Here is a 24,516-nt window from a genome sequence, read left to right as displayed (position 1 = left end):
TAAATGTTTCACACAGTGCCATTTCAGCCATGTTTATTTTTGTTCTGTAGACAGAGTGCTATATTATAAACCTAACATCTAAGCCTTCTGTTACACTCAGAAGACAGCCTCTGATTAAATAATTAAAGAAAGAGGCCCACTCTACTGCTGCAGGGAAAGTATTGATTACATCCTGTGTAACCTGGCCATTGAAGGATCTAGGTATTTATTTGGTCATGAAAAGTTGTATTGAAGTTTTATTATGGTTAACAGAGAATGGATTTGCCACTGCTTCTGCCTCTGTCAGTGTGACTGCATCATCCTGTGCCGAATGTCTTGTAGGTGATGGAAACGTTTTACTTCTCTGTTTTGTGTTTTTGAGTACCTTTCATATTCAGATTGCAGTTGCAAAGGGAAAAGTGGATGGTATTGTTTAACTATCTTCTCTGATTTTATAGGCTTGGACTTTACAAGCTTTGAAATGAATCTTCCTTTTTGATAGTACTGGGGAGATACTTTTAGTGCCATAATGTGCAAAATGACTATTCTATCTTTTCTTTTCTAGTGGATGATGGCTAAAAACAGAGGTTTTTAGGTGATGTCTAGTAATGTCAGGAAATGGAGCAGGAGAGGACTCCTCAAGTGTAGTGAACACTGACTAAAAGTAAATTTGTCTAATAAGTAGCCATTTTATCTGTCTTGAAGCTCTGTAACAATTATTAGCATATTGTATTCTGCATTTGGTGGTGCTATTGATTAATGGTTAAGCTTAACTTTTCTAGATGAGAAGTTGCCCATTTTTCAAATACATCTTCAGATACTTTTTATTATATATTATTTAACCTGCAGGAAGGGGAAGAAGCTAAATTTTGTACATAGATGGATATAAACCAACTCCTGAAATTTTAAAATGAAAATCAGACATACAAGTCTGCCATTTCCAGTGGAATTGTTTAATATAAGTACTTAATCCGTCCCATCCTAGGTTCATATTTCTAAGAGTCCCTTCATAGTCCCTGCCCCTCTCACTGTAGTATTTCCATTGTAGTATTTATTGCCTGAATATTAATGAGGAACTAGCTTTAGGGGCTGAATTTAAATAGGAACATGCCCAGCCGTATGGAAGGGGATGAATTGCTATCTCTCACTGGCTCTTTAATTTTATTTTTTTTTTAAGTTGAGATGGAGTTCATTAGTTGGTTGGTTTTCAGAATGTAGAAATTGATCATAGAAATTATTGCATCAGTAGTGAACATTTACACATTTATTATGCTAAAAAATAGCAGGAATGATTTCTGATTATAATTACTGGTTTGACATGTTATTTTAATTCATTGTGTGTATCTTATTGTAGATTATTGCACTTTTTTCAAAACTTTTTCAACTTAGTACAATACTTTTCATAGGTATGATGATCTAAAGTAGCAAACGGTATAATTTTCTTTTTGCATCTTTTCTCAAATTATAAGATGTGATGTCATTTCTGATTACTGCTTTGGGTAAATGTTAAATCCCAAAACATAAAAAGACAAGTGGAAATCTATATGATATGGGTAGGTCTTGTTTAGTGACCACAATGGAGATGAGCAGTTTGGCTGTGAAGCGGTAGCTGAGTGAAACCATGACTACTTTTCATTTTACTGCAGCTTTCCTTTGCTTTAAAGATCTGCAAAAATTATAAATGCGAGGATTGGTCATAAAGTTACTTTTTCATTGTTGTAACTACAAACAGTCTTTAAATAGGACCACCTATAAAGAAGTTTATTTTAAACTTTCTTGCATCATATCTTGATTTGATAATTGCTTTTTAAAAAAAGAGCTTTACACTCAAATTCTTTTCTAAAACTAGAGAATTTTATTGTTCATCAATAGTCCTCATTTAGTGATTGCAACCCGTTCCTGCAGAATGGTAGCTAAGGAACATGGTCACTAAGCAAACCACATGACTGAGAAGATATGCTGCAAAGACAGATAAAATTTTCTCGTTTAAATAAAGTTCTCTCACATGGTGTCATGTGCTTGACCCATTTTTTTCCCCTTTTTGCCCCCTGGCAAAACAGAGAGAGATTGCTTAAACAAGCTATTTCTTCCCTAGCTGCTTTTCTCCACAGCACAGCATATCCCTAAAAAGTGCTTAACTACACACTAACAAAGCTCAGGTCTGTGATCTTAATTGGTTGATTAGAACCCTCTGTCTAACTGGCAGCTGCTGTCTGAAACTGACCAGGCCTTAAATTAATTTCACACTGCAGGCTTTTGTTGTTGTAAATGCATTGATCAGAAAATGATTTTTATTATCATTTATTACCATTGGATTTGTAGAATAGTCACTATCCAAAGAAGTTGCCAAATGAGAACTACCTGTATAATTAAGGCTTTCTCTGATTGGATAATTAGATAAGTTGCTGAGATCTGAGCATTAGATCAAAATATTTGGATTTGTCTCAGTTATGCCTTCCTTATGTGATCGATGTGCTTCAATATTAATTGAGAAAAATAGGGCTTGGCTTTTTTTCCTTAGAAGAGAGTCCTTGTATAGAAATTGTTATAGCTATGAAAATTGTACTAATTTTTAACTTTATGGGATAGGATTGCATTACTGAGCTCTGCTTCCTGACATTTCATGTGGTCATAGACATCCACACATACGCTGCCAACAACTAAAGCAAGTATGCTTTTACACATGCAACTCTGTGTGTAGGTTTCACACAAAGGGGTATCCTTACTATTATATGTTTCTTTGATTTGAAAAATATACAATTAGCAAGATTGCTAGGAGAAAAATACTTTATTCTCCAGCAGGATGGCTGTAGAGTCCAATGGTTGGGTTCTATGACAGCCTTCCTGCCTGGCAGACTGGGTAAAAACTTTGGCCACACCCTTCCCTTGGGCGTGACCCCAGTTTTTACTCAGTCTCGAAGCCCGTTAGCAGTTAAAAATTTAGCTCCTGAGAAATTCAATTTAGAATAGGATTCTTCCCCTTCTCTGTAAAATCTTTAAATATTCAGTACTTACAGAGAGTCGACCTACAACTACCGGCTCGGGGCTCCGAGCCGCTAGCAGATCTCCGTCTCCTGAGGAATTTCTCGATCGACGGAGTGGTGAAGTATTCCCCAGGGTCTAGAGGTCCTAGCCAGGGGGGATCGAGCCGGTTTCTTCGGAGCGTTTGCCGCGCTCCGGTCCGCCCAAATCAGCTGGCAAGCGCAGGGAATCAAAGCCGATCGGACGACAGAACCGCCGCTCCCGCTCGCCCAAAATCAGCTGAAAGGCGCAGGGCTTCGAAGCCCAAAAAGCGCCAGAGCCGCCTTTCACTTAACGGAGTTAGGGAGGCAATTAACAGGACGCAATTCCCTTTATCGGCTCCACGAACCTCCCAGTCACATGAGGACACCTACGGGGTGACACCTATGGAGAGAGTGAGGAGAATTTGAACTCTGTCTAACTGTTCCTTATTGTGGCCTTTAGCCACTGCCCTACAGGTTCCTTCCTTCCCAAAGAAACCTGTCTGTCCGGCCATTGTTTCTGTGCAGAAGAGGGCTCTTAGTCCCCAATTATCTGCAACTGATCTGCGTACTTTATTTTCCCCACTCCAGGTATTGCCTACTTGGGGTACCTGGCCACAATGGCAGACAATGTCTCGTATTCAGCTACGCAGGGCCCCCAATCGCCCCCCCCACAACAACAACAAAAACGCAGATCCTCAGAATCTGAGGTGGGGGGGAGAAGAAGGCTAAAACAAAGCACCTGACTCAAAGGGGCCCATCCAAAACAGCTGAGCGAGAGGCCTCGAGGAGACATTTGGCTTTAGAGAGACAATTTGCCAGGGCCCAGAAAACCAGTTCCAATGGGGCAAGCATGGTTTCCCCTGCCCCATTGGTGGCCCCTAGTGTAGAACCTACCCCCCAGGAGGTTCTCAGAACTTGGTCTCCTCTGGGGGAAACCGAACAGTTGGACTCCTCCCACTCTTCTTCACCTGACTCGCACCAGACCATACTCCCATTGCAGCTGCGTCCACGGATAGAGCTCAAGAGGACATATGGTCTGCACAATTTCAGGCATTCATGCAGGATGCCTTTTCCCAGTTCATGGCTTCTAAGGGCCAAGTAGCCTTTCAGCCATCCCTTAAGGGACGAAGCAAGGCTCTGACTACAAATATTTCTGAGAATTCCTCTCAAATTGGAGAGAGAGAATTATTAGACCTAGATATGTCTGATATGCCCCTCTCGGAGGATGAGGGCACTGCTCCTGAGCAGGCAACAAGCGCTGGTCTCTTTGATCCGGCGCTTCTAAAATCACTTCTGATAAAGGCAGTCTCTACGGTCAATTTGACCTCAGTTCAGGAAGAAAATCCTTCTACCAGCAAAGAGGCAAACCCTCTCTTTGCCAAGAAAGTTCCACAGGACAAGTACATTCCTTGTCCTGAGGTTTTCTGCACCACGGTAGAGGAGCAATGGGATTCCCTAGCAACACCACCAGCACCTAGTGGCGTGGAAAGGAAACTATTCAATGTTTCTCCTTTTTCGGGCATGTTAGATGTCCCCGCAATAGATAGTCCCTTGATCTCATTATTTTCTACCTCTGCGATTCCAGGGGACATGGTGGAGGCCTTGAAACCAGAGGAAAAGAAATTTGAGCACTCCCTCCATCGTTCCCACATGGCCGCAGCCTGGGCGGCCAAGGTGGCAACATCATCATCATTCTTCGCCAGGGCCTGCATAATGTGGCTTCGCGAGCTACAAACCACTGTACCTCCAGATCAGGTCAGAGCTCACCAAACTTTGGCCAAGATACTGGCGGCCTCACAATTTATGGCTGACGCCTCACTTCATGCAACCAAGTATGCGGCAAGATCCATTGCAGCCACAGTGGCCTCTCGCAGACTACTGTGGCTTAAAAATTGGAAGACAGATCTGAAGGCCAAGTGGCGTCTTTCGACGTCCAAGTACAGTGGGTCATTTTTGTTTGGATCCATCCTGGATCCACATGTAAGCGAGAGTAGGGACAAAAGGAAGATCCTAGTCCATCCATCAAAGAAATTGGACAGGAGAGGCAGTCAGGAATTCCGGAGGCAAAGTTTCCGCCCTGGCAACTCCTGGAACTGGGCACAGCCCTTTCGGCCAGGGCAATCCTGGGACTGGTCTAGAGGCTCACGATCCTTCTATTCAAGACAGGATCGTTCCCAGGATCGCCCAAACAGGGGAGCCAGAGGCCAGTTTCAGTCCAGGCGTTCCTTTAGAGGATCGGGAGGCCGACCCTTTAAACGCGCCAAGTGACGCCAGACAGGACACTCCCATAGGAGGTCGGTTAAGGAATTTCATCGAGGTCTGGGAGCAGACCACTACCGACGCCTGGGTCTTGGAGACAATCAGGTATGGCCTGACCTTAGACTTTTGTTCTCCCCCACCAAACCGATTCATCAGATGTCCCATCTCCAAAAAGGCACACAAGGCAAGGCTGATAACCTTGGCCATAGCACACCTCTTGTCAATTCAGGCCATAGAAAGGGTACCAAAGGAAGAGGATTTTATTCCATCCTCTTTGTGATACCAAAACCATCAGGAAGGTGGAGAGCAATATTGGACCTAAAGGGCCTGAATTATTACGTAAATTACAGGAGGTTCAAAATGCAGTCCCTGAAATCCATCCTAACCAGTGTCAGGAAGGGCGACCTCCTGTCCTCAATAGATCTCACGGAGGCGTACCTGCATATTCCCATCCACCCCAAATACCGAAAATTCCTCAGATTTACCTACGCACACCGGCATTACCAATACAGGGCACTACCCTTCGGGCTATCCTCAGCCCCAAGGGTATTTACCAAAATTCTAGCAGTAATAGCGGCCCATCTCAGGCTGATGCCGGTGCATGTACAGTTTTATCTGGACGACATATTGATTCAATCCAGCTCACAGGAGCAAGCAAAATTAGATCTCCAGACCACAATCCGCTTCTACAAGAACACGGATTCTCAGTCAATGTAGAAAAGAGCCATCTCACTCCCTCAAGGAAGCTACAGCATCTGGGAGCGGTGATAGACTCGTCCCAGTGCAGGGTATATCTTTCCCAGGAGCGTCGAAGCAGCATCTCCAAGCTGGCTCATCAAATTCAGAAAGACAAGAGAGTACCGTTGATGCAACTCTTGAAGCTCCTGGGAAAGATGATATCTTGCATGGGCATTGTCCCATGGTCAAGACTCCACTCAAGGGAGTTGCAGTAGTTCCTCCTCCCATATCAGAGGAGGAGCCTCAGTACCTCCAGCAGGAGGGTCTTGGTACCAAAAAATGTACTGAAATCATTGAATTGGTGGATATCCCCCATGATGCTCAAGGGGAGCATATTCAAGGAGCCGAACCGGATCATGCTCACGACAGATGTGAGCCTATTCGGATGGGGAGCACATCTGGGAACTCACATAGCGCAGAGCCAGTGGGATCAGAAGGACCTCTCTCACAACATCAATTGGCTGGAGCTTCGGGCCATCCACCTGGCTCTACGTCAATTCTCCCACATAGTAATGGGAAGACACGTTCTCGTTCTAACAGACAACGTAGCAGCCAAGGCCCATATCAACAAAGAGGGAGGAACACGATCCTCGGAACTAATGCAGGAGGCATCAGCTCTGGCTCGGTGGGCAGAAGCAAATGTGAGTTCCATCAGAGTGGAACACATCTCAGGGGAGACAAATACCCAGGCAGACTCCCTGAGCAGAACCAAGGTGGATCAGTCGGAATGGCGTCTGGATCCGGCTCTGTTCGAGGAGATCTCCCGGAGGTTCGGACAATCGCATCTGGACCTATTTGCCACTCCCAAGAACACTCAATTCCCCAGGTTCTTCTCCAGATTCCCGACTCCGGGATCGGAGGGAACGGACGCTCTCAGGTGTCGGTGGCCGGCGCAACTGCTGTACGCCTTTCCACCGCTGCCATTGATACCGGCAACCATACGCAAGTTGATCCTGGAAGGTGCAGAAGTAATCTTGATTGCTCCACATTGGCCACGGCGCCCGTGGTTTGCCGACCTCATGGATCTTTCAATATCACCCCCATGGAGGATCCCCCCGGACCGAGTAATACTCAGGCAGGGAAAAATTTTACATCCAGATCCTCAGTGGCTACAACTAGCCACTTGGCACTTGAGAGGCAAAGTTTAGCCAAACAATCCTATTCCTCAGGGGTGATATCGATCATACAAGCATCAAGACGACCTTCGACAAACAGGATCTACGATGCTACATGGAAAGGTTTTTGCAGGTGGTGCGTCCCACTTCACCTAGATCCAACCTCAGTATCTATTCCCAATATTCTAGATTACCTATTGGAAGGACTTAATAAGGGCCTATCAGTCAACACTATTCGTAGACAAGTATCGGCCCTCTCAACTGTACTTTCCTGTGACAACTTAACATCTCTGGCACAACATCCAGCGATTAGCGCCTTTTTGAAGGGTGCGGCCAATACTAAACCTCCTGTTATAAACAGGTACCCGTCACGGAACTTGCCCAGAGTTCTTCAAGCTTTGACATTAGCACCCTTTGAGCCTCTTGACTCATGTTCTCTGTATCACCTTTCGTTAAAGGTAGCCTTTCTAGTGGCTATAACTTCGGCGAGAAGAATCTCGGAACTAGCCGCACTGTCAGTGAGGAAGGATCTCTGCACCTTCTTCAAGGACAAGGTAGTTCTTAGAACAGACCCTGCATTCATTCCAAAGGTAAACAGCATCTTCCACAGATCTCAGGAACTGATTCTTCCTGATTTCTGCCCAAAACCCAGACATAGACTAGAACAGAGATGGCACAAGCTGGATGTACGTAGAGCGTTGTGCTTCTACGTAAAGCGCACTTCGTCCTTCCGTAAGACGGAAGCATTGTTTCCTTCCAACCATCAGCTATGGGAAAGAAGGTGTCATCTTCTACCATAGGTAGGTGGATCAGAGCCTGTATAGCCCAAGCCTACGTCTCGCAGGCACTACCAGTGCCCCCGCACGTGACTGCCCATTCAACACGCAGCACAGCCACATCGGCTGCATGGTCCACACAAGCATCGGTGGAAGAAATTTGCAAGGCCGCAACTTGGTCTTCTCCCTCTGTATTCATTAGGCATTACCGTTTAGACTCCTTTGCCGCAGCGGATGCTGCCTTTGGTAGAAGAGTGCTACAGCAAGTTGTACCTGCTCATGATTCAGGGGCCTAGACTCTCCCTCCCAGGGGGACATGAGGGCTTTGGTATGTCCCAACCATTGGACTCTACAGCCATCCTGCTGGAGAAGGGGCGTTGTCTTACCTGAATGCCTTTTCTCAGCAGGATGATGTAGAGTCCAAGCCCACCCAGGTATTAGGTCTAGGCAGGTATTGGACAAGGAGCTACCGTATCGAATCCAACAAACAGTTCTCGCCTAAGTCAAAACTGGGGTCACGCCCAAGGGAAGGGTGTGGCCAAAGTTTTTACCCAGTCTGCCGGGCAGGAAGGCTGTCATAGAACCCAACCATTGGACTCTACATCATCCTGCTGAGAAAAGGCGTTCAGATAAGACCACGCCCCTTTTCATTATCTGAGGAAATATAGATCAGTATTTAGTGCTCAGTTATTGACCAAATTATTCAAGAAGTTGCTCAATTATTCAAGAAGTTGCTCTAAGATTTTGAAAAAAATTATTTCATATAGGAGATACCTACCTTGATTGTCTTAGCTGAGAAATAGGTAGGAAATATATACCTGTTGATGCTTTTGGTTTTCTTACCAGCTTTCTGGTCATAGTATTCTTGCAGATCAGAGATTGAGATTGTTGGCATCATGCACTGGAAGTTTCACTCCTATCTCACCAGGAAGTTGTGTTTCTATAATATGGGGCGATTTTGTACTGGTGACTCCTCATAGTTTGTACTGTACTGCCCTTTGTACTAACCTTAGTCTGATACTGATGGCCAAGATCAGTGGTGGCGAACCTTTGGCACAGGTGCCGGGGATGGCACTCAGAGCCGTCTCTGTGGGCACGCGCGTCGTTGCCCCAGTCCTAGGCCTTCAGCTGGGTTTTATAAAACCTTTTCGCTTTAGGCCTCCGCCACCGTGTACAAAAATAAAAAGTTCAAACAATCAGTCAATTTCAACTTCTCACGGAAAAAAAAGATCTTGCAAAGTTGGAATTGATTGATTGAACCTTTTAGTCTCACCCAGTCTGCTGTTACCACCGCAGCCACACCCACCCAATGGGCCACACCCACCCAGCACCCGACGATGCATAAGTGGGTTTTGGTTTGCAGTTTGGGCACTCAGTCTCTAAAAGGTTCTCCATCACTGGCCAAGATCATTCAGATTACCAGGTTGTTGTATTTTTCCCTTTCATCTGAATAAAAAGATGCCATCATCTGGAATTAGATGGATGAAGGTGAAATTTGAAATTCATACACAAAGTGAGAGTTGCCCATAGTAAACAACCCTAATTTTGCTAGGATGGCAGAAATGTTTACCATAGATGAGGTAATTATGGACCTAAGGTGAGGTCCATTGTCTTGGATTTTTTTTTTCATATAGGCATCTGCATGGATAATTTCTAGAAGCAAATTACATATTTTTCATTATTCATGAAGGATGAATTTATGTTCTGGTGCATAAATTACTTATCTCTTGACTTGATTACTTCATGATTCCTCTTGAAGGTTATAGCAAATTCAAGGCAATTCAACATGCAGCATCCAGATTCTTGTGATTGTTAATTTATGATATATGTCAATTTGTGTAAATATCTTTTCTTTTTAATGTGCCCTTTCTTTTCCAATTAATGGTGATTAAATGATATGTTTAGATTAAATAAATATTAAGAAATGGGTTAGGAGAAAATCCTGACTAAAAAGAGAATAGTTTAGTAACTAGCTACACTATTTATTTCATTATTCTCTTATTTTATGTGGCCCTTTATCTCTGTTATTTATTAATGTTGATTTATTAGTCATGCTACTTTAAAATCTAGCTTTTAAAAATAATAAGTATACTTCAGTATGAGCCACTTGATCTTTCAGAGCAGGAATGTCAAACTGCCAGCCCGCGGGCCAGATGCGCACCCACTCCATTGCCAGCAATGGAAAAAAAGTTACAATACGTTGCGACACATCACGTGACATTGCAAGTTTGACATTCCTGTTTCAGAGTATTTTAAAACTTTTCTGTTTACACACAGAATTAGGACCACTTTTTCGGTGCAAAATATATCTGGTAGAATCCTAGGGTTGAGTTTCATTTTCAAATGAAAAAAATCTGGGAAGGGGTTGGAGCAAAGGAGAACATTGAAAAAAGTGTTCCTTCTATTCTTTCCCTATACAACTTTCTTCATCATCAACATCACTAATTTGGAGCAAAAATGAAGAAGCATATGAGGCACAATATATGGTAGAGATGGTTTAATATTTGTGATACCGCAGTGAGGCTAGTTTAGCAAAATGTAGCAAATGGAACAATTCAGTCCTGTTTTGTTTGTGATTTGATTTTATTATTTGGTTAGAAACAGAGCTTCTGGAAGGTACAATCATTGTAGAAGTGACAAGAGTCTCTATACTCCATTACTGATCATAAGATCTTCAGATGTAAGAGGAAGAGTGTTGGAATTAGGAGTTGCTGCTGGAGCTGGTATATGTTTGTCTTAGTCTGGAGGCTGTAGTTTTGTAGGGAGGATGAAAGAAGACCAAAAAAAGAGGTGGCATTGAACAGCAGAGAACTAGCTGAACTGCCAAAGGAAAGAAGACAAGCAGAAGCAGCTGCAAGCAGCCTGGAAGAAAGAAGAAACAGTCTTGCACAAAGAAAACAACAAGTAAAGAAGCCAAGCCTCACCGGCAGATGAAAAGGAATCTGCAAGAGAGAATGAAGCAGAACAGGAGCTGTTGGGAGGGGGGGATGAAAGTGAAAGTTAAAAGGAGTCTTAGAAGTAGTTAGAAAGACAGCTATATATTTTGAAGGAGATTGTGTATCAATTTGATTCAGAAACTGTGTTACAGAGCAGAAAGCTTTTTTATAAATACTGTAAACCATTGGAGTATTAATGTAGTAATAAGAGTAAGTCTGGAGACCAGCAAGTAGGCATAGGAGTAGGAAATATTTAGGTTTAGGACAGTGGTTCTCAACCTTCCTAATGCCACGACCCCTTAATACAGTTCCTCATGTTGTGGTGACCCCCAACCCCCCATCCAGATGGCCAGGGAGGGGGGGCAGAAAGGCCGCTTCGCCGGCTCTGCCCAGCCTGGTTGGAGAAGCGCCATTCCTCTCCCTCTTTCTCTCTCTCTTTCTCTCTTTCCTCTCTTTCTCTTTCTTCTCTCTCTGTCTTCTCTCTCTCTTTCCTCTTTCTCTCTCTTTCCTCCCTTTCTTTCTCTTTCTCTTTTCCTGTTTCTCTTTCCTCTCTCTTTCTCTCTCTCTTTCTCTCTTTTCTTTCTCTTTCCTCTCTCTCTTCTCTTTCTCTCTCTTTCCTCTCTCGTCTCTCTCTCCCTCTTTCCTCTCTTTCCCTCTTTCCTCTCTTTTTCTCTTTCCTCTCCCCCTCTTTCTCTCTTTCCACTCTTTCTCTCTCTTTCTCTGTTTCCTCTCTCTTTCTCTCTCTTTCCTCTCTCTCTCTCTCTCTTTCTCTCTCTCTCTTAAGGCAGCATCGTCAGGGGTCCCCACCGGCCCAGCGTCTGCTGTATCCTCAGCTGAACGGGTGGGGAGGGAGAGCAGGACAGGAGGCAACAGCGGTGGCATGGCAGCATCATTGGGGTTCCTCGCCCCCGGCCTGGCCACCACTCTGCCACGTCCTTAGCCAAACGGGCAGGGAGGGGGAGCAGGACGGGAGGCAGAAGCTCCGCCGGCGGCAGCGGCAGCACAGCAGCATCGTTGGGGTCCCTGCCACCCCGGCCCGGCCGCTGCCCGTGCCGGGACTCCATGCTGCCCGGCCTCGCCCTCCGCCCATTGATGGAGCCGCGGTGGAGGCAGCGCCTGCCCGAGCTGCCTGGGGGGCAGCAGGAGGAAGGAGAGGAGGAGGGCAAGGAAGCAGTCGCCCCAGCCGGGACTTCGCGCTGCCCGGCCTCGTCCTCTGTCCATTGATGGAGCCCCGGTGGGGGCTGGTGCCGCGCGGCCCGCCAGCCCTTTGCCAGCCCGGCTGCTTCCCCCCAGGTACCCCTCTTGCTCCGGCACTCACCCAAGCTGCCCGGGGGGCACCAAGAGGAAGGAGAGGAGGAGGAGGGCGAGGAAAAAGCCTCTGCTGCCCCAGCCAGGACTCCTCGCTGCCTGGCTTCACCCTCCGCCCATCCCCTGCCAGCCCCTTTGCCAGCCCGGCTTCCCCCCAGGCACCCCTCTTGCCCTGGTGCCCGCCTGAGCCACCTTGGGGGCAGCAGGAGGAAGAAGGGGAGGAGGAAGAGGAGGGCAAGGAAGCCACCGCCAGCACCAGGCCCCAGGAGGCGACTCTCCTCTCCTACCTTTGCTGCATCTCCTTCCTTCCTGGCAGCCTGGACTGCGGTGCGCCTTCTCGGCCAGCGGGTCCAATGGTTGGGCTGGCTGGGGATCACAGGGGCTGGTCTCCTTTGGGCCGCGGCTTTCGGGGAGGGCTGGCCTGCTCAGCGGAGCCTCCAGCGGGCCACTCCCAGGAGGGATCCTGGGGCTTCCCCGGGCAGCTCCAAGGCCATGCTTCTCCCAGGGGGTGGGGCACCTGGGCGCAGGGCCAATCAGGAGCCCTGCAGGAGGTAGGTCTACCTGAAAGAGAGAGAGAGAAGGGAAGCGAAAGTGCCTCTCTGTCTCTCTCTCTCTGCAAATGGCGGAGGAGGCCATGAGGAGACGGATGCCGGAGCAGTGTCTCGGTTCCTAAGACCATCGGAAATATGTGTTCTCCATCAGGATGGATGTAGACTCCACTGATTGGGTAATTTAATCCCACCTGCTCAGACTAAGACAAAAAAACTCTGCCACGCCTCCTTCTGGGTGTGACTTCCCAGTTTTTGTCTTAGTCTCGTGCTCAGCAAGACGCTTTTCAGAAGGCTCCTAGCTAAGTTTGATTCTTTCCTTTTTTCTTTTAGGCCACAGGTCGGCAACCTGCGGCTCCGGAGCCGCATGCGGCTCTTTGAGCCTTCCCCCGTGGCTCCCAGCCTCCTCTGCCTTTGCAGAGAGACAGAGACAGAGAGAGGCAATTGTGTTTCCCTGCTTCTCTCTCTCTCTCTCTCTCTCTGTGTGTGTGTGTGTGTGTAAAAGAGAGTGCACTCACAGTATTCTCCGAGCAGCTGAAAAGCTTACTGGGTGGAGCTCCTCCCTTTGCTGCATCTCTGCAGGAAGCAGGAAGCAGGAAGGGCAGGAGAGAGCTAGCTAGCCCAGCTAGGCTGACTCAGGAATTCTGGGAGTTGAAGTCCATGAGTCATAAAAGAGACGAGGTTGCTTATTGGACAACAGCTTGAAGCTTGCCAGGTGAGCAGCAGATAGGAGGGGGGGGAGAAAGAGAGAGAAAGAGAGAGAGAGGGAGGGAGAGAGAGAGGAAAGAGAGAGAGACAGAGAGAGAGAAAGAAAGAGAGCGGGGGAAGAGGAGTGGCAGACCAAGGGCAGATAGAGAGGGAGGGACAGAGAGACAGAGAGAGAGAGAGACCCTTTTGACATCTAAAATGAAGATAACACTGCATATATCCTTTTTTTTACGTGTGTGTGTGTTTGTGTGTGTGTGTGTGTGTATACACATACATATATACATATACATATACATATATACACACACACACATACATACACACACACACACACACCTATAATAAAGGTAAAAAAGGATATATGCAGTGTTATCTTCATTTTAGATATCAAAAGGGTTTTGCGGCTCCCAGTGTTTTGTTTTTGGTGGGAAACGGGTCCAAGTGGCTCTTTAAGTGTTTTGGGTTGCCTACCCCTGTTTTAGGCTATTCAAATTAAAATTGGATACTTTAAATTCAAATTGATTAACAATTAGATTAATTCGGCTTCACTTCCAAATTAAGAGGATTGCGTTGGGGGGGATAGGGACTCTGTCCTCCCTCCCCTGCAGCCCTTTGGGCTTTGAAAAGGAGGCTGCAGGCTTCGTTCGTTAGGGAGCTCCCGGTCCGACGATCTGTAGCCTCTTTGCGATTCCGCCAATTCAGCTGGGTAGCGGAGGTCGGCTTTTCAACTCGGAGACCTCCTGAGTGATTTACTTGCCTCGAGGCCTTGAGGGAGAATTCCTGACTGCAGCTGTATCTGGATCGCAGCAGGGGCTGCGCTTCTAATCGCAAGTGCTTGGGGACTGGGGGAGGAATCCCAAATCAGCCTTGTATTCCCCTGCTGTGTAATTGATTCTCCTGTTTAAAATACGACAGGTTTTTGCTTCTCCAGGCCTTAAGGCCTGGCGGCCGCCATTTTGACCGCATGGTCTAGCGCGGCTGCTTCTAGAGGTCCCACGTGGCGGACGCCATTTTGGAGGCCTAATTGAAATTTTTGCATAATCATTGGCAGTTATTCCTGCATTATTGCGGACGCATAGTTGTTGCCTATGTCACTTGGTCTGTGAGCAGACCTGTTCAGGGGGGGAGATATTTTTGTATCCACAGGAGTTGTGGTCAAACTTGAGGGGGCTACTTCAGGTGTGGGCCTTGGCTGCATTTGAGCAGACCAAGGTGTTATTAACTGGTCCTAAGGCCTAGAAGAGAAGAGCGAAGAGATTCTTTTATTGTCCACCTGTTTCTCAGTTTAGCCCGTGACCTTTTGTCACAAGGCCTGTACAGACAGCATTAGAACACTGTCTGGCTGTTCTTGCCATTGCCTTCTGTTCAGAGCGAGGATCGGTTTTCCATCTCTGACTGTGATCTGCGTGTTGGGTTCCTCCCCCCATTTCTAGGTACTACTGTCCAGGAATACCTAGACAGCAATGGCAGACAGCTCCTCGCCCCAGGCTTCTCAATCTAGTGTCCCCCCCGCTCAAGCAAAGCGCAGATCTGAAGAATTGAACATGGGGGGGAAGAAAAAAGCTAAAACCAAACATCTGTCTTCCAAAGATACTTCCAAATCAGCCGGGCGAGAGGCCACAAGGAGACACTTAGCATTGGAGAGAGAATTCTCCAAGGCACAAAGGCTCAGATCCAGTGGGACTGAAACGGTTTCCCCCGCCCCACTGGATACTCCTTTGACAGAACCTCAATTTGAATCATCTCAGGATGCCCCAAGACCTTGGTCTCCTCGGGGGGAAACCGAGCAGGTAGGTCCTCCTCGCTCCTCTCCTTCATCAGCACACCAACCACCTGAGACCAGGTGTGCCTCAACGGAGGTTGGGGTCAGTTCCAGGGACCAAAGGGAAATGTGGTCCCAGGCTCAATTCCAGGCCTTCATGCACCAAGCATTCAGGCAGTTTATGTCATCAACTGAGAGTAGCCAGGTGCAGTCCCATCCTACTCCTCCCGCATCTATTCCCCCACCTCTGGTGGAGCGTGATACTAGACCTAGCTCTGCTGTTTCGGAGACATCCTCACAATTAGGGGAGGAGGGATCAGTGGAACTGGGAGTTGCAGACACTCCCTTGTCTGAGGAGGAGGATCCAGCTCCTGAACAGGTGACCTCTTCCGGGCTTTTCGATCCGGCCATTTTTCGGTCACTCCTCGTAAGGGCTATTGACACGGTAAAACTTACCTCAGCCCAGGAGGAGACTCCTTCTTCCTCATCCAACCGGGAAGCCAACCCTCTGTTTGCGGAAAAGGTCAAGGAGGAACCGCAGATTCCATGCCCACTAGTCTTCAGGTCTACGGTGGAAAAGCAGTGGGCATCCCTTGCTACCACTCCTTCACAGAGCAGTTTAGACAAGAAACTTTACAATGTCTCTTCTTCTTTCGCTTCTCTTCTAGAAGTCCCATCTGTAGACGCTCCGCTGACCTCTCTGTTCTCCAATACCGCCGTCCCGGGGGACATGGCTGAATTCTTGAAGGCAGAGGACAAAAAGTTTGAGTTCTCTTTTCGTAGAGCTCACCAATCTTCGGCTTGGGCCATAAGGGCGGCAACCTCATCCTCCTTCTTTGCACGCTCGGCAATTATGTGGTTGCGGGAACTCCAGACGCTCATTCCGCCGAATCAGGTCAGAGCGCACCAAACAATAGGGAAAATAGTGGCAGCATCCGAATACATTGCGGATGCATCCTTACACTCGGCTAGATGTTCAGCCAGATCCATTGCAGCCTCAGTGGCATTCACGTAGGCTGCTCTGGTTGAAGCAATGGCGCACGGATTTAAAGGCAAAGTGGCGCTTAGCAACATCTAGGTACAGTGGCACCCACCTTTTTGGTCCGGTCCTAGAGCCTCATATCATTGAGGGCAAGGACAAGCGCAAGGCGCTGGCCCATCCCTCTAAAAAACCAGATAGACGGCCCCAACAGGACTTCCGTAGGCCATCATTCCGTCCCAGCGGTTCCTGGGATTGGAGACAGCCCTTTCGGGCAGGGCAGTCCTGGGATTGGCCCAGAGGCTCGCGATCCTATTCTTTCAGACAGGATCGGCAACAGGACCGCCAGAGTAGTGCAGCCAGGGGTCAGTTCCAGACCAAGCGTCCCTTCAGGGGATCAGGCAGTCGTCCTTACAGGCGGTCCAAGTGACGCCAAGGAGGACTACCCCATTGGGGGTCGACTGGCACTGTTTTACGACGTTTGGGAAAACACAACCACAGACGCCTGGGTCAGAGAGACCATAAGACAGGGTCTCTCCCTAGAGTTTCGATCTTCTCCCCCAGATCGTTTTATACAGTGCCCGGTTTCAAACAATACATCAAAAACACAACTAATCACAACAGCCATCGCTCATTTATTAGAGATCAGAGCCATAGAAAGGGTTCCTCAGGAACAGATCGGGGAAGGGTTCTACTCCATCCTGTTTGTAGTTCCCAAAGCCTCGGGCGATACTGGACCTAAAGGGTCTAAATTTCTTCCTCATTTACAGGAGGTTCAAGATGCAGACCCTAAAGTCCATCTTGGCAAGTATCAGGAAGGGGGATTTCCTTTCCTCCATCGACCTGACAGAGGCTTACTTACACATTCCGATCATCCAGGAACACCGCAGGTTCCTGCGGTTCTGTTACGCACACAAACACTACCAGTACCGGGCTCTTCCCTTCGGCCTATCCTCGGCCCCGAGGGTCTTCACAAAAATCTTGGCCGTGCTGGCGGCTCATCTAAGGATGATACCCGTACGGGTACAGTGCTACCTGGACGACATACTGATACAGTCCAAATCTTTCCAATCAGGGCAGTCGGACCTGGCAATCACTATTCAAACACTTCAGGATCACGGGTTCTCCGTGAATTTCAAAAAGAGTCACATCACACCCACAAGACGTCTGCTCCATCTAGGAGCTCTGATAGATTCCAGCCTATGCAAGGTATATCTCTCCCAGGAGCGACAAGTCAGCATCCGGAAGCTGACACTGCAGATCCGAGGGGAAAAAAGAGTACCCCTGGTACAATTATCCCAACTCCTGGGGAAGATGGTCTCTTGCCTGGGCATCGTTCCTTGGGCCAGACTGCACTCCAGGAACCTCCAGTGGTTCCTTCTTCCTTTTCAGAAACGCAACATCAGCGCCTCCAACAGGAAGGTCAGGGTTCCCCATCACACTCTGTCCTCCCTCCTATGGTGGACCTCGTCCGCCTTGTCCAAGGGCACTCTGTTCAAGGAACCCACCAGGATCACCCTCACCACAGACGCCAGTCTGTTCGGTTGGGGCGGTCATATTCTGAACCACTTAGCCCAGGGTCAGTGGTCCAGTTCAGACCTGGCTCACAATATAAATTGGCTGGAGCTCAGGGCCATCCACCTGGCTCTCCAAAGATTCTCCCCCCGGTATCAGGGAAACACGTATTAATCCTGACAGACAACATTGCGGCCAAAGCTCACGTAAACAAACAAGGGGGCACCCACTCTTGGCACTCATGCAGGAAGCCCAGGCCATAGGGCTGTGGGCAGAGTCCAACCTGAGGTCCATCAGGGCAGAGCACATATCGGGGGAGGCGAATCAACAGGCAGACTCCCTGAGCAGGGTCACAGTGGATCACTCAGAGTGGAAGCTAGACTCAATCCTATTCCAGGAAATATCACGCAGGTTCAGACAGCCCATTCTAGATCTCTTTGCCTCTCCGATCAATGCACAGCTCCCCAGATTTTTTACCAGGTTTCCGGCGAGGGGGGCGGAGGGAACGGACGCCCTCCGGAGCAGATGGCCGGAGGGCGTACTTTATGCATTCCCTCCTCTTCCACTAATACAAGCGACCATTCGCAAGCTCATCCAGGAACAGGCAGAGCTAATCTTAGTGGCTCCATTTTGGCCAAGACGCCCGTGGTTTGCCGACCTGGTGGACCTGTCAATTTCACCTCCATGGAAGATTCCCCCGGACCGAGTAGCTCTCAGCCAGGGGAACCTCCAACATCCGGATCCACAGTGGCTCCAATTAGCCGCTTGGCACTTGAGCGGGAGAGTCTGACCAAACAGTCTTTCTCCTCTGGGGTTATTTCCGTCATCCAGGCCTCGAGGCGTCCCTCGACCAACAGAATCTATGACGCCACTTGGAGAAGTTTTTGCTCTTGGTGTACCAAAAAGCGGCTTTCACCGCTTGCTGTCTCCATCCCAGACATATTAGATTACTTACTTGAGGGGTTAACTAGAGGTCTGTCAACCAGCACCATACGTAGGCAGATAGCAGCCTTGTCGACAGTTCTCACCTGTGACAACCAGGTTTCCCTGTCCCAACACCCAGCAGTCAGTGCCTTTCTCAAGGGTGCGGCCAATGTAGGGCCCCCCACGGTTCATCGTTATCCATCCTGGGACCTCTCTAAGGTGTTACAGGCTTTAACGTCCTCTCCATTTGAACCTCTGAAAGTTTGCTCCCTTCACTTCCTTACATTGAAGGTAGCCTTCCTAGTGGCCATCACGTCGGCCAGGAGGATTTCAGAATTGGCGGCCCTGTCGGTCAGGGAGGACTTGTGCATGTTCCATGAGGATAGAGTGGTCCTCAGGTTGGATCCTGCATTTGTTCCAAAGATCAATACAGGGTTTCACCGCTCGCAGGAACTAGTCCTTCCTAACTTCTGTCCTAACCCTTCCCATCATCTGGAGAGACGGTGGCATATGTTGGATGTGCGCAGGGCTCTGCGCCATTACATTAAACGAACCTCGACCTTCAGGAAGTCCGAGGCATTATTCGTGTCCTTTCAACCCTCAACTATGGGTCGGAAGGTCTCTTCTTCCACCATTGGTCGGTGGATAAGGATGTGTATTTCCAGGGCTTATATTTCCCAGTCCCTTCCGGTACCTTCACATATTACTGCTCACTCTACACGTAGTGCTGCTGTCTCAGCAGCTTGGTCTACCCAGGCATCACTCGAGGAGATTTGCAGGGCTGCGACATGGTCCTCTCCTTCCTCATTCATAAAACATTATAGGATAGATCAATTTGCAGCAACTGAGGCTGCTTTCGGTAGGAGAGTCCTACAGCAAATAGTGGGTTCTCAGGGGTCACAAGCCTAGACTCCCTCCCTATAGGGACATGAGCAGCTTTGGTATGTCCCAATCAGTGGAGTCTACATCCATCCTGATGGAGAAAAGAGCGTTGTCTTACCTGAACGCTTTTTCTCAGCAGGATGGTGTAGACTCCACACCCACCCTGTTAGTGTTAGTCTAGGCCTGTGTCTTCCTTTTTTGTTTGGAGCCTTGCGTCTGGTAGCTTCGCCTCGACAAAAACTGGGAAGTCACACCCAGAAGGAGGCGTGGCAGAGTTTTTTTGTCTTAGTCTGAGCAGGTGGGATTAAATTACCCAATCAGTGGAGTCTACACCATCCTGCTGAGAAAAAGCGTTCAGGTAAGACAACGCTCTTTTTTCCGATGGTCTTAGGCGACCCTTGTGAAAGGGTTGTTTGACCCCCAAAGGGGTCACGACCCACAGGTTGAGAACCGCTGGTTTAGGATATTACATCAGTAACAATTGCATTATATTTTTGCAGCAGTAATTAGCTCCCTGCAAGGTTAAAACATATTTATGCTCATTCTTCTTGTGGCTGTACCATCCACAAATAAACATATGATAGATTACTAGGAAGCTCAAACAACTTTCCTCTGACCCAGCAAGAAATAGTTCTTCCTGCACTGACCCTGTTCCTTCCGCCTTTCTGAATCAGTGAATATTTTGTTTTAGTGGTTTTGACACCATCTTATCATAACATCCCTAGCCTGGGAGCCTTCTATTCCTGCCTCTTTGACTTCATTCCTTATACTAGATATTCATGAACTGCCAGAAGTTATAATGCAAGTTATGGAAGGCCACAAGTTCTTTATTCTTGCTATCATATTAGTAACTTTGAGTTTAGCATAGGCTTCCCCAACCTGTTGCCCCCCCCCAATATTAATATATTTGAGCAGATTCAATATACACTTAAGCGATGAAACCAATTTCCACCTATGATTCTGTTCTTAATTCTTTTTTTTAGCCCTAGTTATTTTAGCACTGGAACAAAAGAAAGGGGTTCCATCAGGACAGAATGTAGATGAAAGACACATGCACCTCTCATGTCAAGAAACCAACATACATTATGTCCAAACCAGTCCACCATAATTCTTTGTGTATATACATGCAAGTATAAAAAAGCCTAATTAAGGACAATACATATGACTTTTTAAATGTTCATATTTTTAAAAACACAGATACACAGGCAAAGAATGGAAATTTAACTGTTTCATTTTTCTGTTGCAGGCCGGATATACAATAAGTATGTCCACTAAAACTGATAATTGTATGTAGGAAAAGGGAATCTTTCTTGAGACCAGTACAGGTAGTCCTCTACTTATGACCCAAAATTGAGCCTAAAATTTATGTTGCTAAGGGAGACATTTGCTAAATGAGTTTTGCCCCATTTTATGAACTTTCTTGCTACAGTTGTTAAGTAAATCACTACAGTTGTTAAGTTAGTAACATGGTTAAGTGAATCTGGCTTCCCCATTGACTTTGCATTTCAGAAGGTTGCAGAAGGTCATCATAGGACCCCAGGACACTGCAACGGTCATAAATATGAGTCAGAAGCAAAATGGAAAAGGCTAGCACATAGCACAATTCAATATGTGGCTAAAGGAGTGGTGTAAAGGAGAAGGTTTTGGATATATTAGTCACGATGTCTGTAGCTGGTCCAATGAAAAGATGTACAAAAGAGATGGTTTGCATCCATCAAAGAAAGGGACTGAGTTACTTGGCTATAAATTCATAGATTTTCTGGAGGAAAATTTAAACTAAACAGCGGGGACAGTGAGTTAATTGATACAGAACAACCCTGTCCCCGGCAATCTAAAAATTATAGGGCTATCAGTGCATGTAAAAATACCAACCTTGCTGTCAAGCAAAATCAAGCCTCTAATAGCGAGTACCACACAAAGTGCACTAACCAAATAGGGGAACTCAGGCCCCACACAGGTTATGTAGAAAGTAAACACAGGGCCAGTCATAAAGGACTCAAGTGTCTATACACCAATGCACAGAGTATGAACAGCAAACTGGGTGAACTAGAAATTCAGGTTAATGAGGGCAGATATGATATTGTTGCCATTATGGAAACATGGTGAGATGAAACCCACACATGGAACACACAGCTAGAGGGATTTAAATTATTTAAAAGAAACAGACCAAATAAAAGAGGAGGTGGAGTTGCTCTCTATATAAGAAATAACTACATCTCAACAGAAATAGAGCACAACAATGATAAAAACTGTCTTGAATGCATTTGGGTCAATATAAAAGGGGGAAAAATAACATTGCCATAGGTGCATATTACAGGCCACCCAACCAAACAGAGGAAATAGATGAACTTTTTGCTAGTCAGCTAACTAAGGTATGTAGGAAGCACAACACAATAGTAATGGGGGACTTTAACTACCCTGACATCAACTGGGAGACAAACTCTGCAGCAAGTGGAAGATCAAACAGGTTCCTTGGAAACCTAGCAGACAACTTTGTCTCCCAAAAAGTAGAGAAGGGAACTAGGGGATTAGCCATTTTGGCTCTAATTCTCACTAATAGAGATGAAATGATAGAAGGTGTTGAAGCCATAGGAATCCTGGGGGGAAGTGATCATGCAGTATTGGAATTCAACATTATGGAAGCACAGGTAATAGAACATAGTCAAACTAGAGTCTTGGACTTCAAGAGAGCTAATTTCAATAAACTTAGAGAGGGCTTGGGAAGTATTCTATGGATGAGAATCCTCAAGGGGAAAATAACTCAAGAAGCTTGGGAAATTTAAAAAAATGAGATAATAAAAGTCCAGTCTAGCACAATACTAACAAAGAGGAAAAATAACAGCTTTCAAAAGAAACCAGCATGGCTGCATAAAGAACTCTCTGATCAATTGAAAGATAAAAAGGGCAAATACAGAAAGTGGAAAGAGGGACATGTAACTAAGTCAGAATATCAGCAAATAGCCCCAGTCTCCAAAGATGAAGTGAGGAAAGCCAAGGCTCAAAATGAACTAAGGCTTGCAACCAAAGTCAAAAATAACAAAAAAGCTTCTTTCAACATGTAAAAAACAAGAAAAAAGTGAAGGAAATGATTGGTCCATTAGTGGGTGGAAGTGGCAAGAAGGTGACAAGCAACAGGGAGAAAGCAGAACTATTTAACTCATTTTTTGCATCTGTCTTTACACAAAGGGAAAAAACAGACCAACCTATCAAAAATAGTGCCATAAAAAACAAAACAGAAACACAAGTTAAGATAGGCAAGAAAATGGTTAGGGAGCACCTGTCCAGCCTAGATGAGTTCAAATTGCCAAGACCAGATGGATTACACCCCAAGGATCTCAAGGAACTGGCAGATGTGATCTCAGAACCACTGAACTATATTTTTCAAAGATTCTGGAACACAGGGGAACTACCAGAGGACTGGAAAAGAGCTGATGTAGTTGCCATCTACAAAAAAGGAAAAAAAATGGACCCAGGAAACTACAGACCTATCAGCCTGACCTCAATACCTGGGAAGATCCTGGAAAAGATAATCAAACAACGAATCACCGAACACCTAGAGGCAAACAAAGTCATTACTAAAAGCCAATATGGGTTTGTCAAAAATAGATCATGCCAGACAAATCTTATTGCATTCTTTGACCAAGTGACAAAATTAGTGGATCAGAGGAATGCTGTGGACATAATTTACTTGGACTTCAGTAAGGCATTTGATAAAGTAGATCACAACCTACTACTTGACAAGATAGAAAAATGTGGGGTAGAAAGCACCACCACCAGATGGATCCGTAGCTGCTGACCAGCCATACTCAGCATGTGGTTTTCAATTGAACCGCATCTACATGGAGGGAAGTGTGTAGTGGGGTGCCCCAGGGCTCTGTTCTAGGCCCAGTGCTCTTCAACATCTATATCAACTATTTGGACGAGGGGATAGATGGGAAACTCATCAGATTTGCAGATGACACCAAGCTGGCAGGAATAGCCAACACTCCAGAAGCCAGGCTTAAGATACAGAAGGATCTGGACAGACTTAAACACTGGGCGCTATCTAACAAAATGAAATTCAATGGTGAAAAAAGCAAGGTTCTACATTTAGGCAAGAAAAACCAAATGCACAGGTATAGTATAAAGGGTACCTTGCTCAATAGTAGTAACTGTGAGAGGGACCTCAGAGTCCTAGTGGACAGTCACCTAAATATGAGCCAGCAGTGTGCTGCAGCTGCCAAAAAGGCCAACACAGTGCTAGGCTGAATTAACAGAGGAATAGAATCAAGATCACGTGAAGTGTTAATACCACTTTACAATGCCTTGGTAAGGCCACACTTGGAATACTGCATCCAGTTTTGGTCACCACGATGTAAAAAAGATGTTGAGACTCTAGAAAGAGTACAGAGAAGAGGAACAAAGATGATTGGGGGACTGGAGGCTAAAACATATAAGGAACGGTTGCTGGAATTGGGTATGTCTAGTTTAATGAAGAGAAGGACGAAGGGGGACATGATAGCAGTGTTTCAATATCTCAGGGGCTGCCACAAAGAAGAGGAAGTCAAGCTGTCCTCCAAAGCACCTGAAGGCAAGGCAAGAAGCAATGGATGGAAACTAACAAGAAGCAACCTAGAACTAAGGAGAAACGTTCTGATAGTTAGAACAATTAATCAATGGAACAACCTGCCTCCAGAAGCTGTGAATGCTCCAATGAGGGATGACATGATAGTAGTGTTCCAATATCTCAGGGGCTGCCACAAAGAAGAGGGTGTCAAGCTATTTTCCAAGGCGCCTGAAGGCAGGACAAGAAACAACGGGTGGAAACTAAGCAAGGAGAGAAGCAACCTAGAACTAAGGAGAAACTTCCTGACAGTTAGAACAATTAACCAGTGAAAGAACCTGCCTCCAGAAGCGGTGAATGCTCCAACACTGGAAGTTTTTGAGAAGAGACTGGACAGCCATTTGTCCGAAATGGTATAGGGTTTCCTGCCTGAGTAGGGGGTTGGACTAGATGACCTCCAAGGTCCCTTCCAACTTTACTATTATTATTATTATTATTATTAATAATAATAATAATAATAATAATAATAATAATAATAA

The 24,516-nt window shown here is 46.4% G+C and overlaps 2 protein-coding genes across 17 annotated transcripts in view; one reads left to right on the top strand and one right to left on the bottom strand.

Moving 5' to 3' along the window:
- DEGS2 (delta 4-desaturase, sphingolipid 2) overlaps window positions 1-24,516 on the bottom strand; it is a 226,031-nt gene that overhangs the window by 118,208 nt on the left and 83,307 nt on the right. The window lies entirely within an intron of this gene.
- The window catches only part of EVL (Enah/Vasp-like), a 227,488-nt gene that overhangs the window by 165,444 nt on the left and 37,528 nt on the right, over window positions 1-24,516 (top strand). The gene's annotated exons all lie outside the window — the stretch shown is intronic.

The sequence above is a fragment of the Crotalus tigris genome, unplaced genomic scaffold, assembly GCF_016545835.1.
Source record: "Crotalus tigris isolate CLP2741 ecotype Arizona unplaced genomic scaffold, ASM1654583v1 scf7180000017737.1785205, whole genome shotgun sequence".
Taxonomy (NCBI): domain Eukaryota; kingdom Metazoa; phylum Chordata; class Lepidosauria; order Squamata; family Viperidae; genus Crotalus; species Crotalus tigris.
The sequence above is the reverse complement of the archived record's forward strand: the minus strand, read 5'-3'. Positions and strand labels throughout refer to the sequence as shown.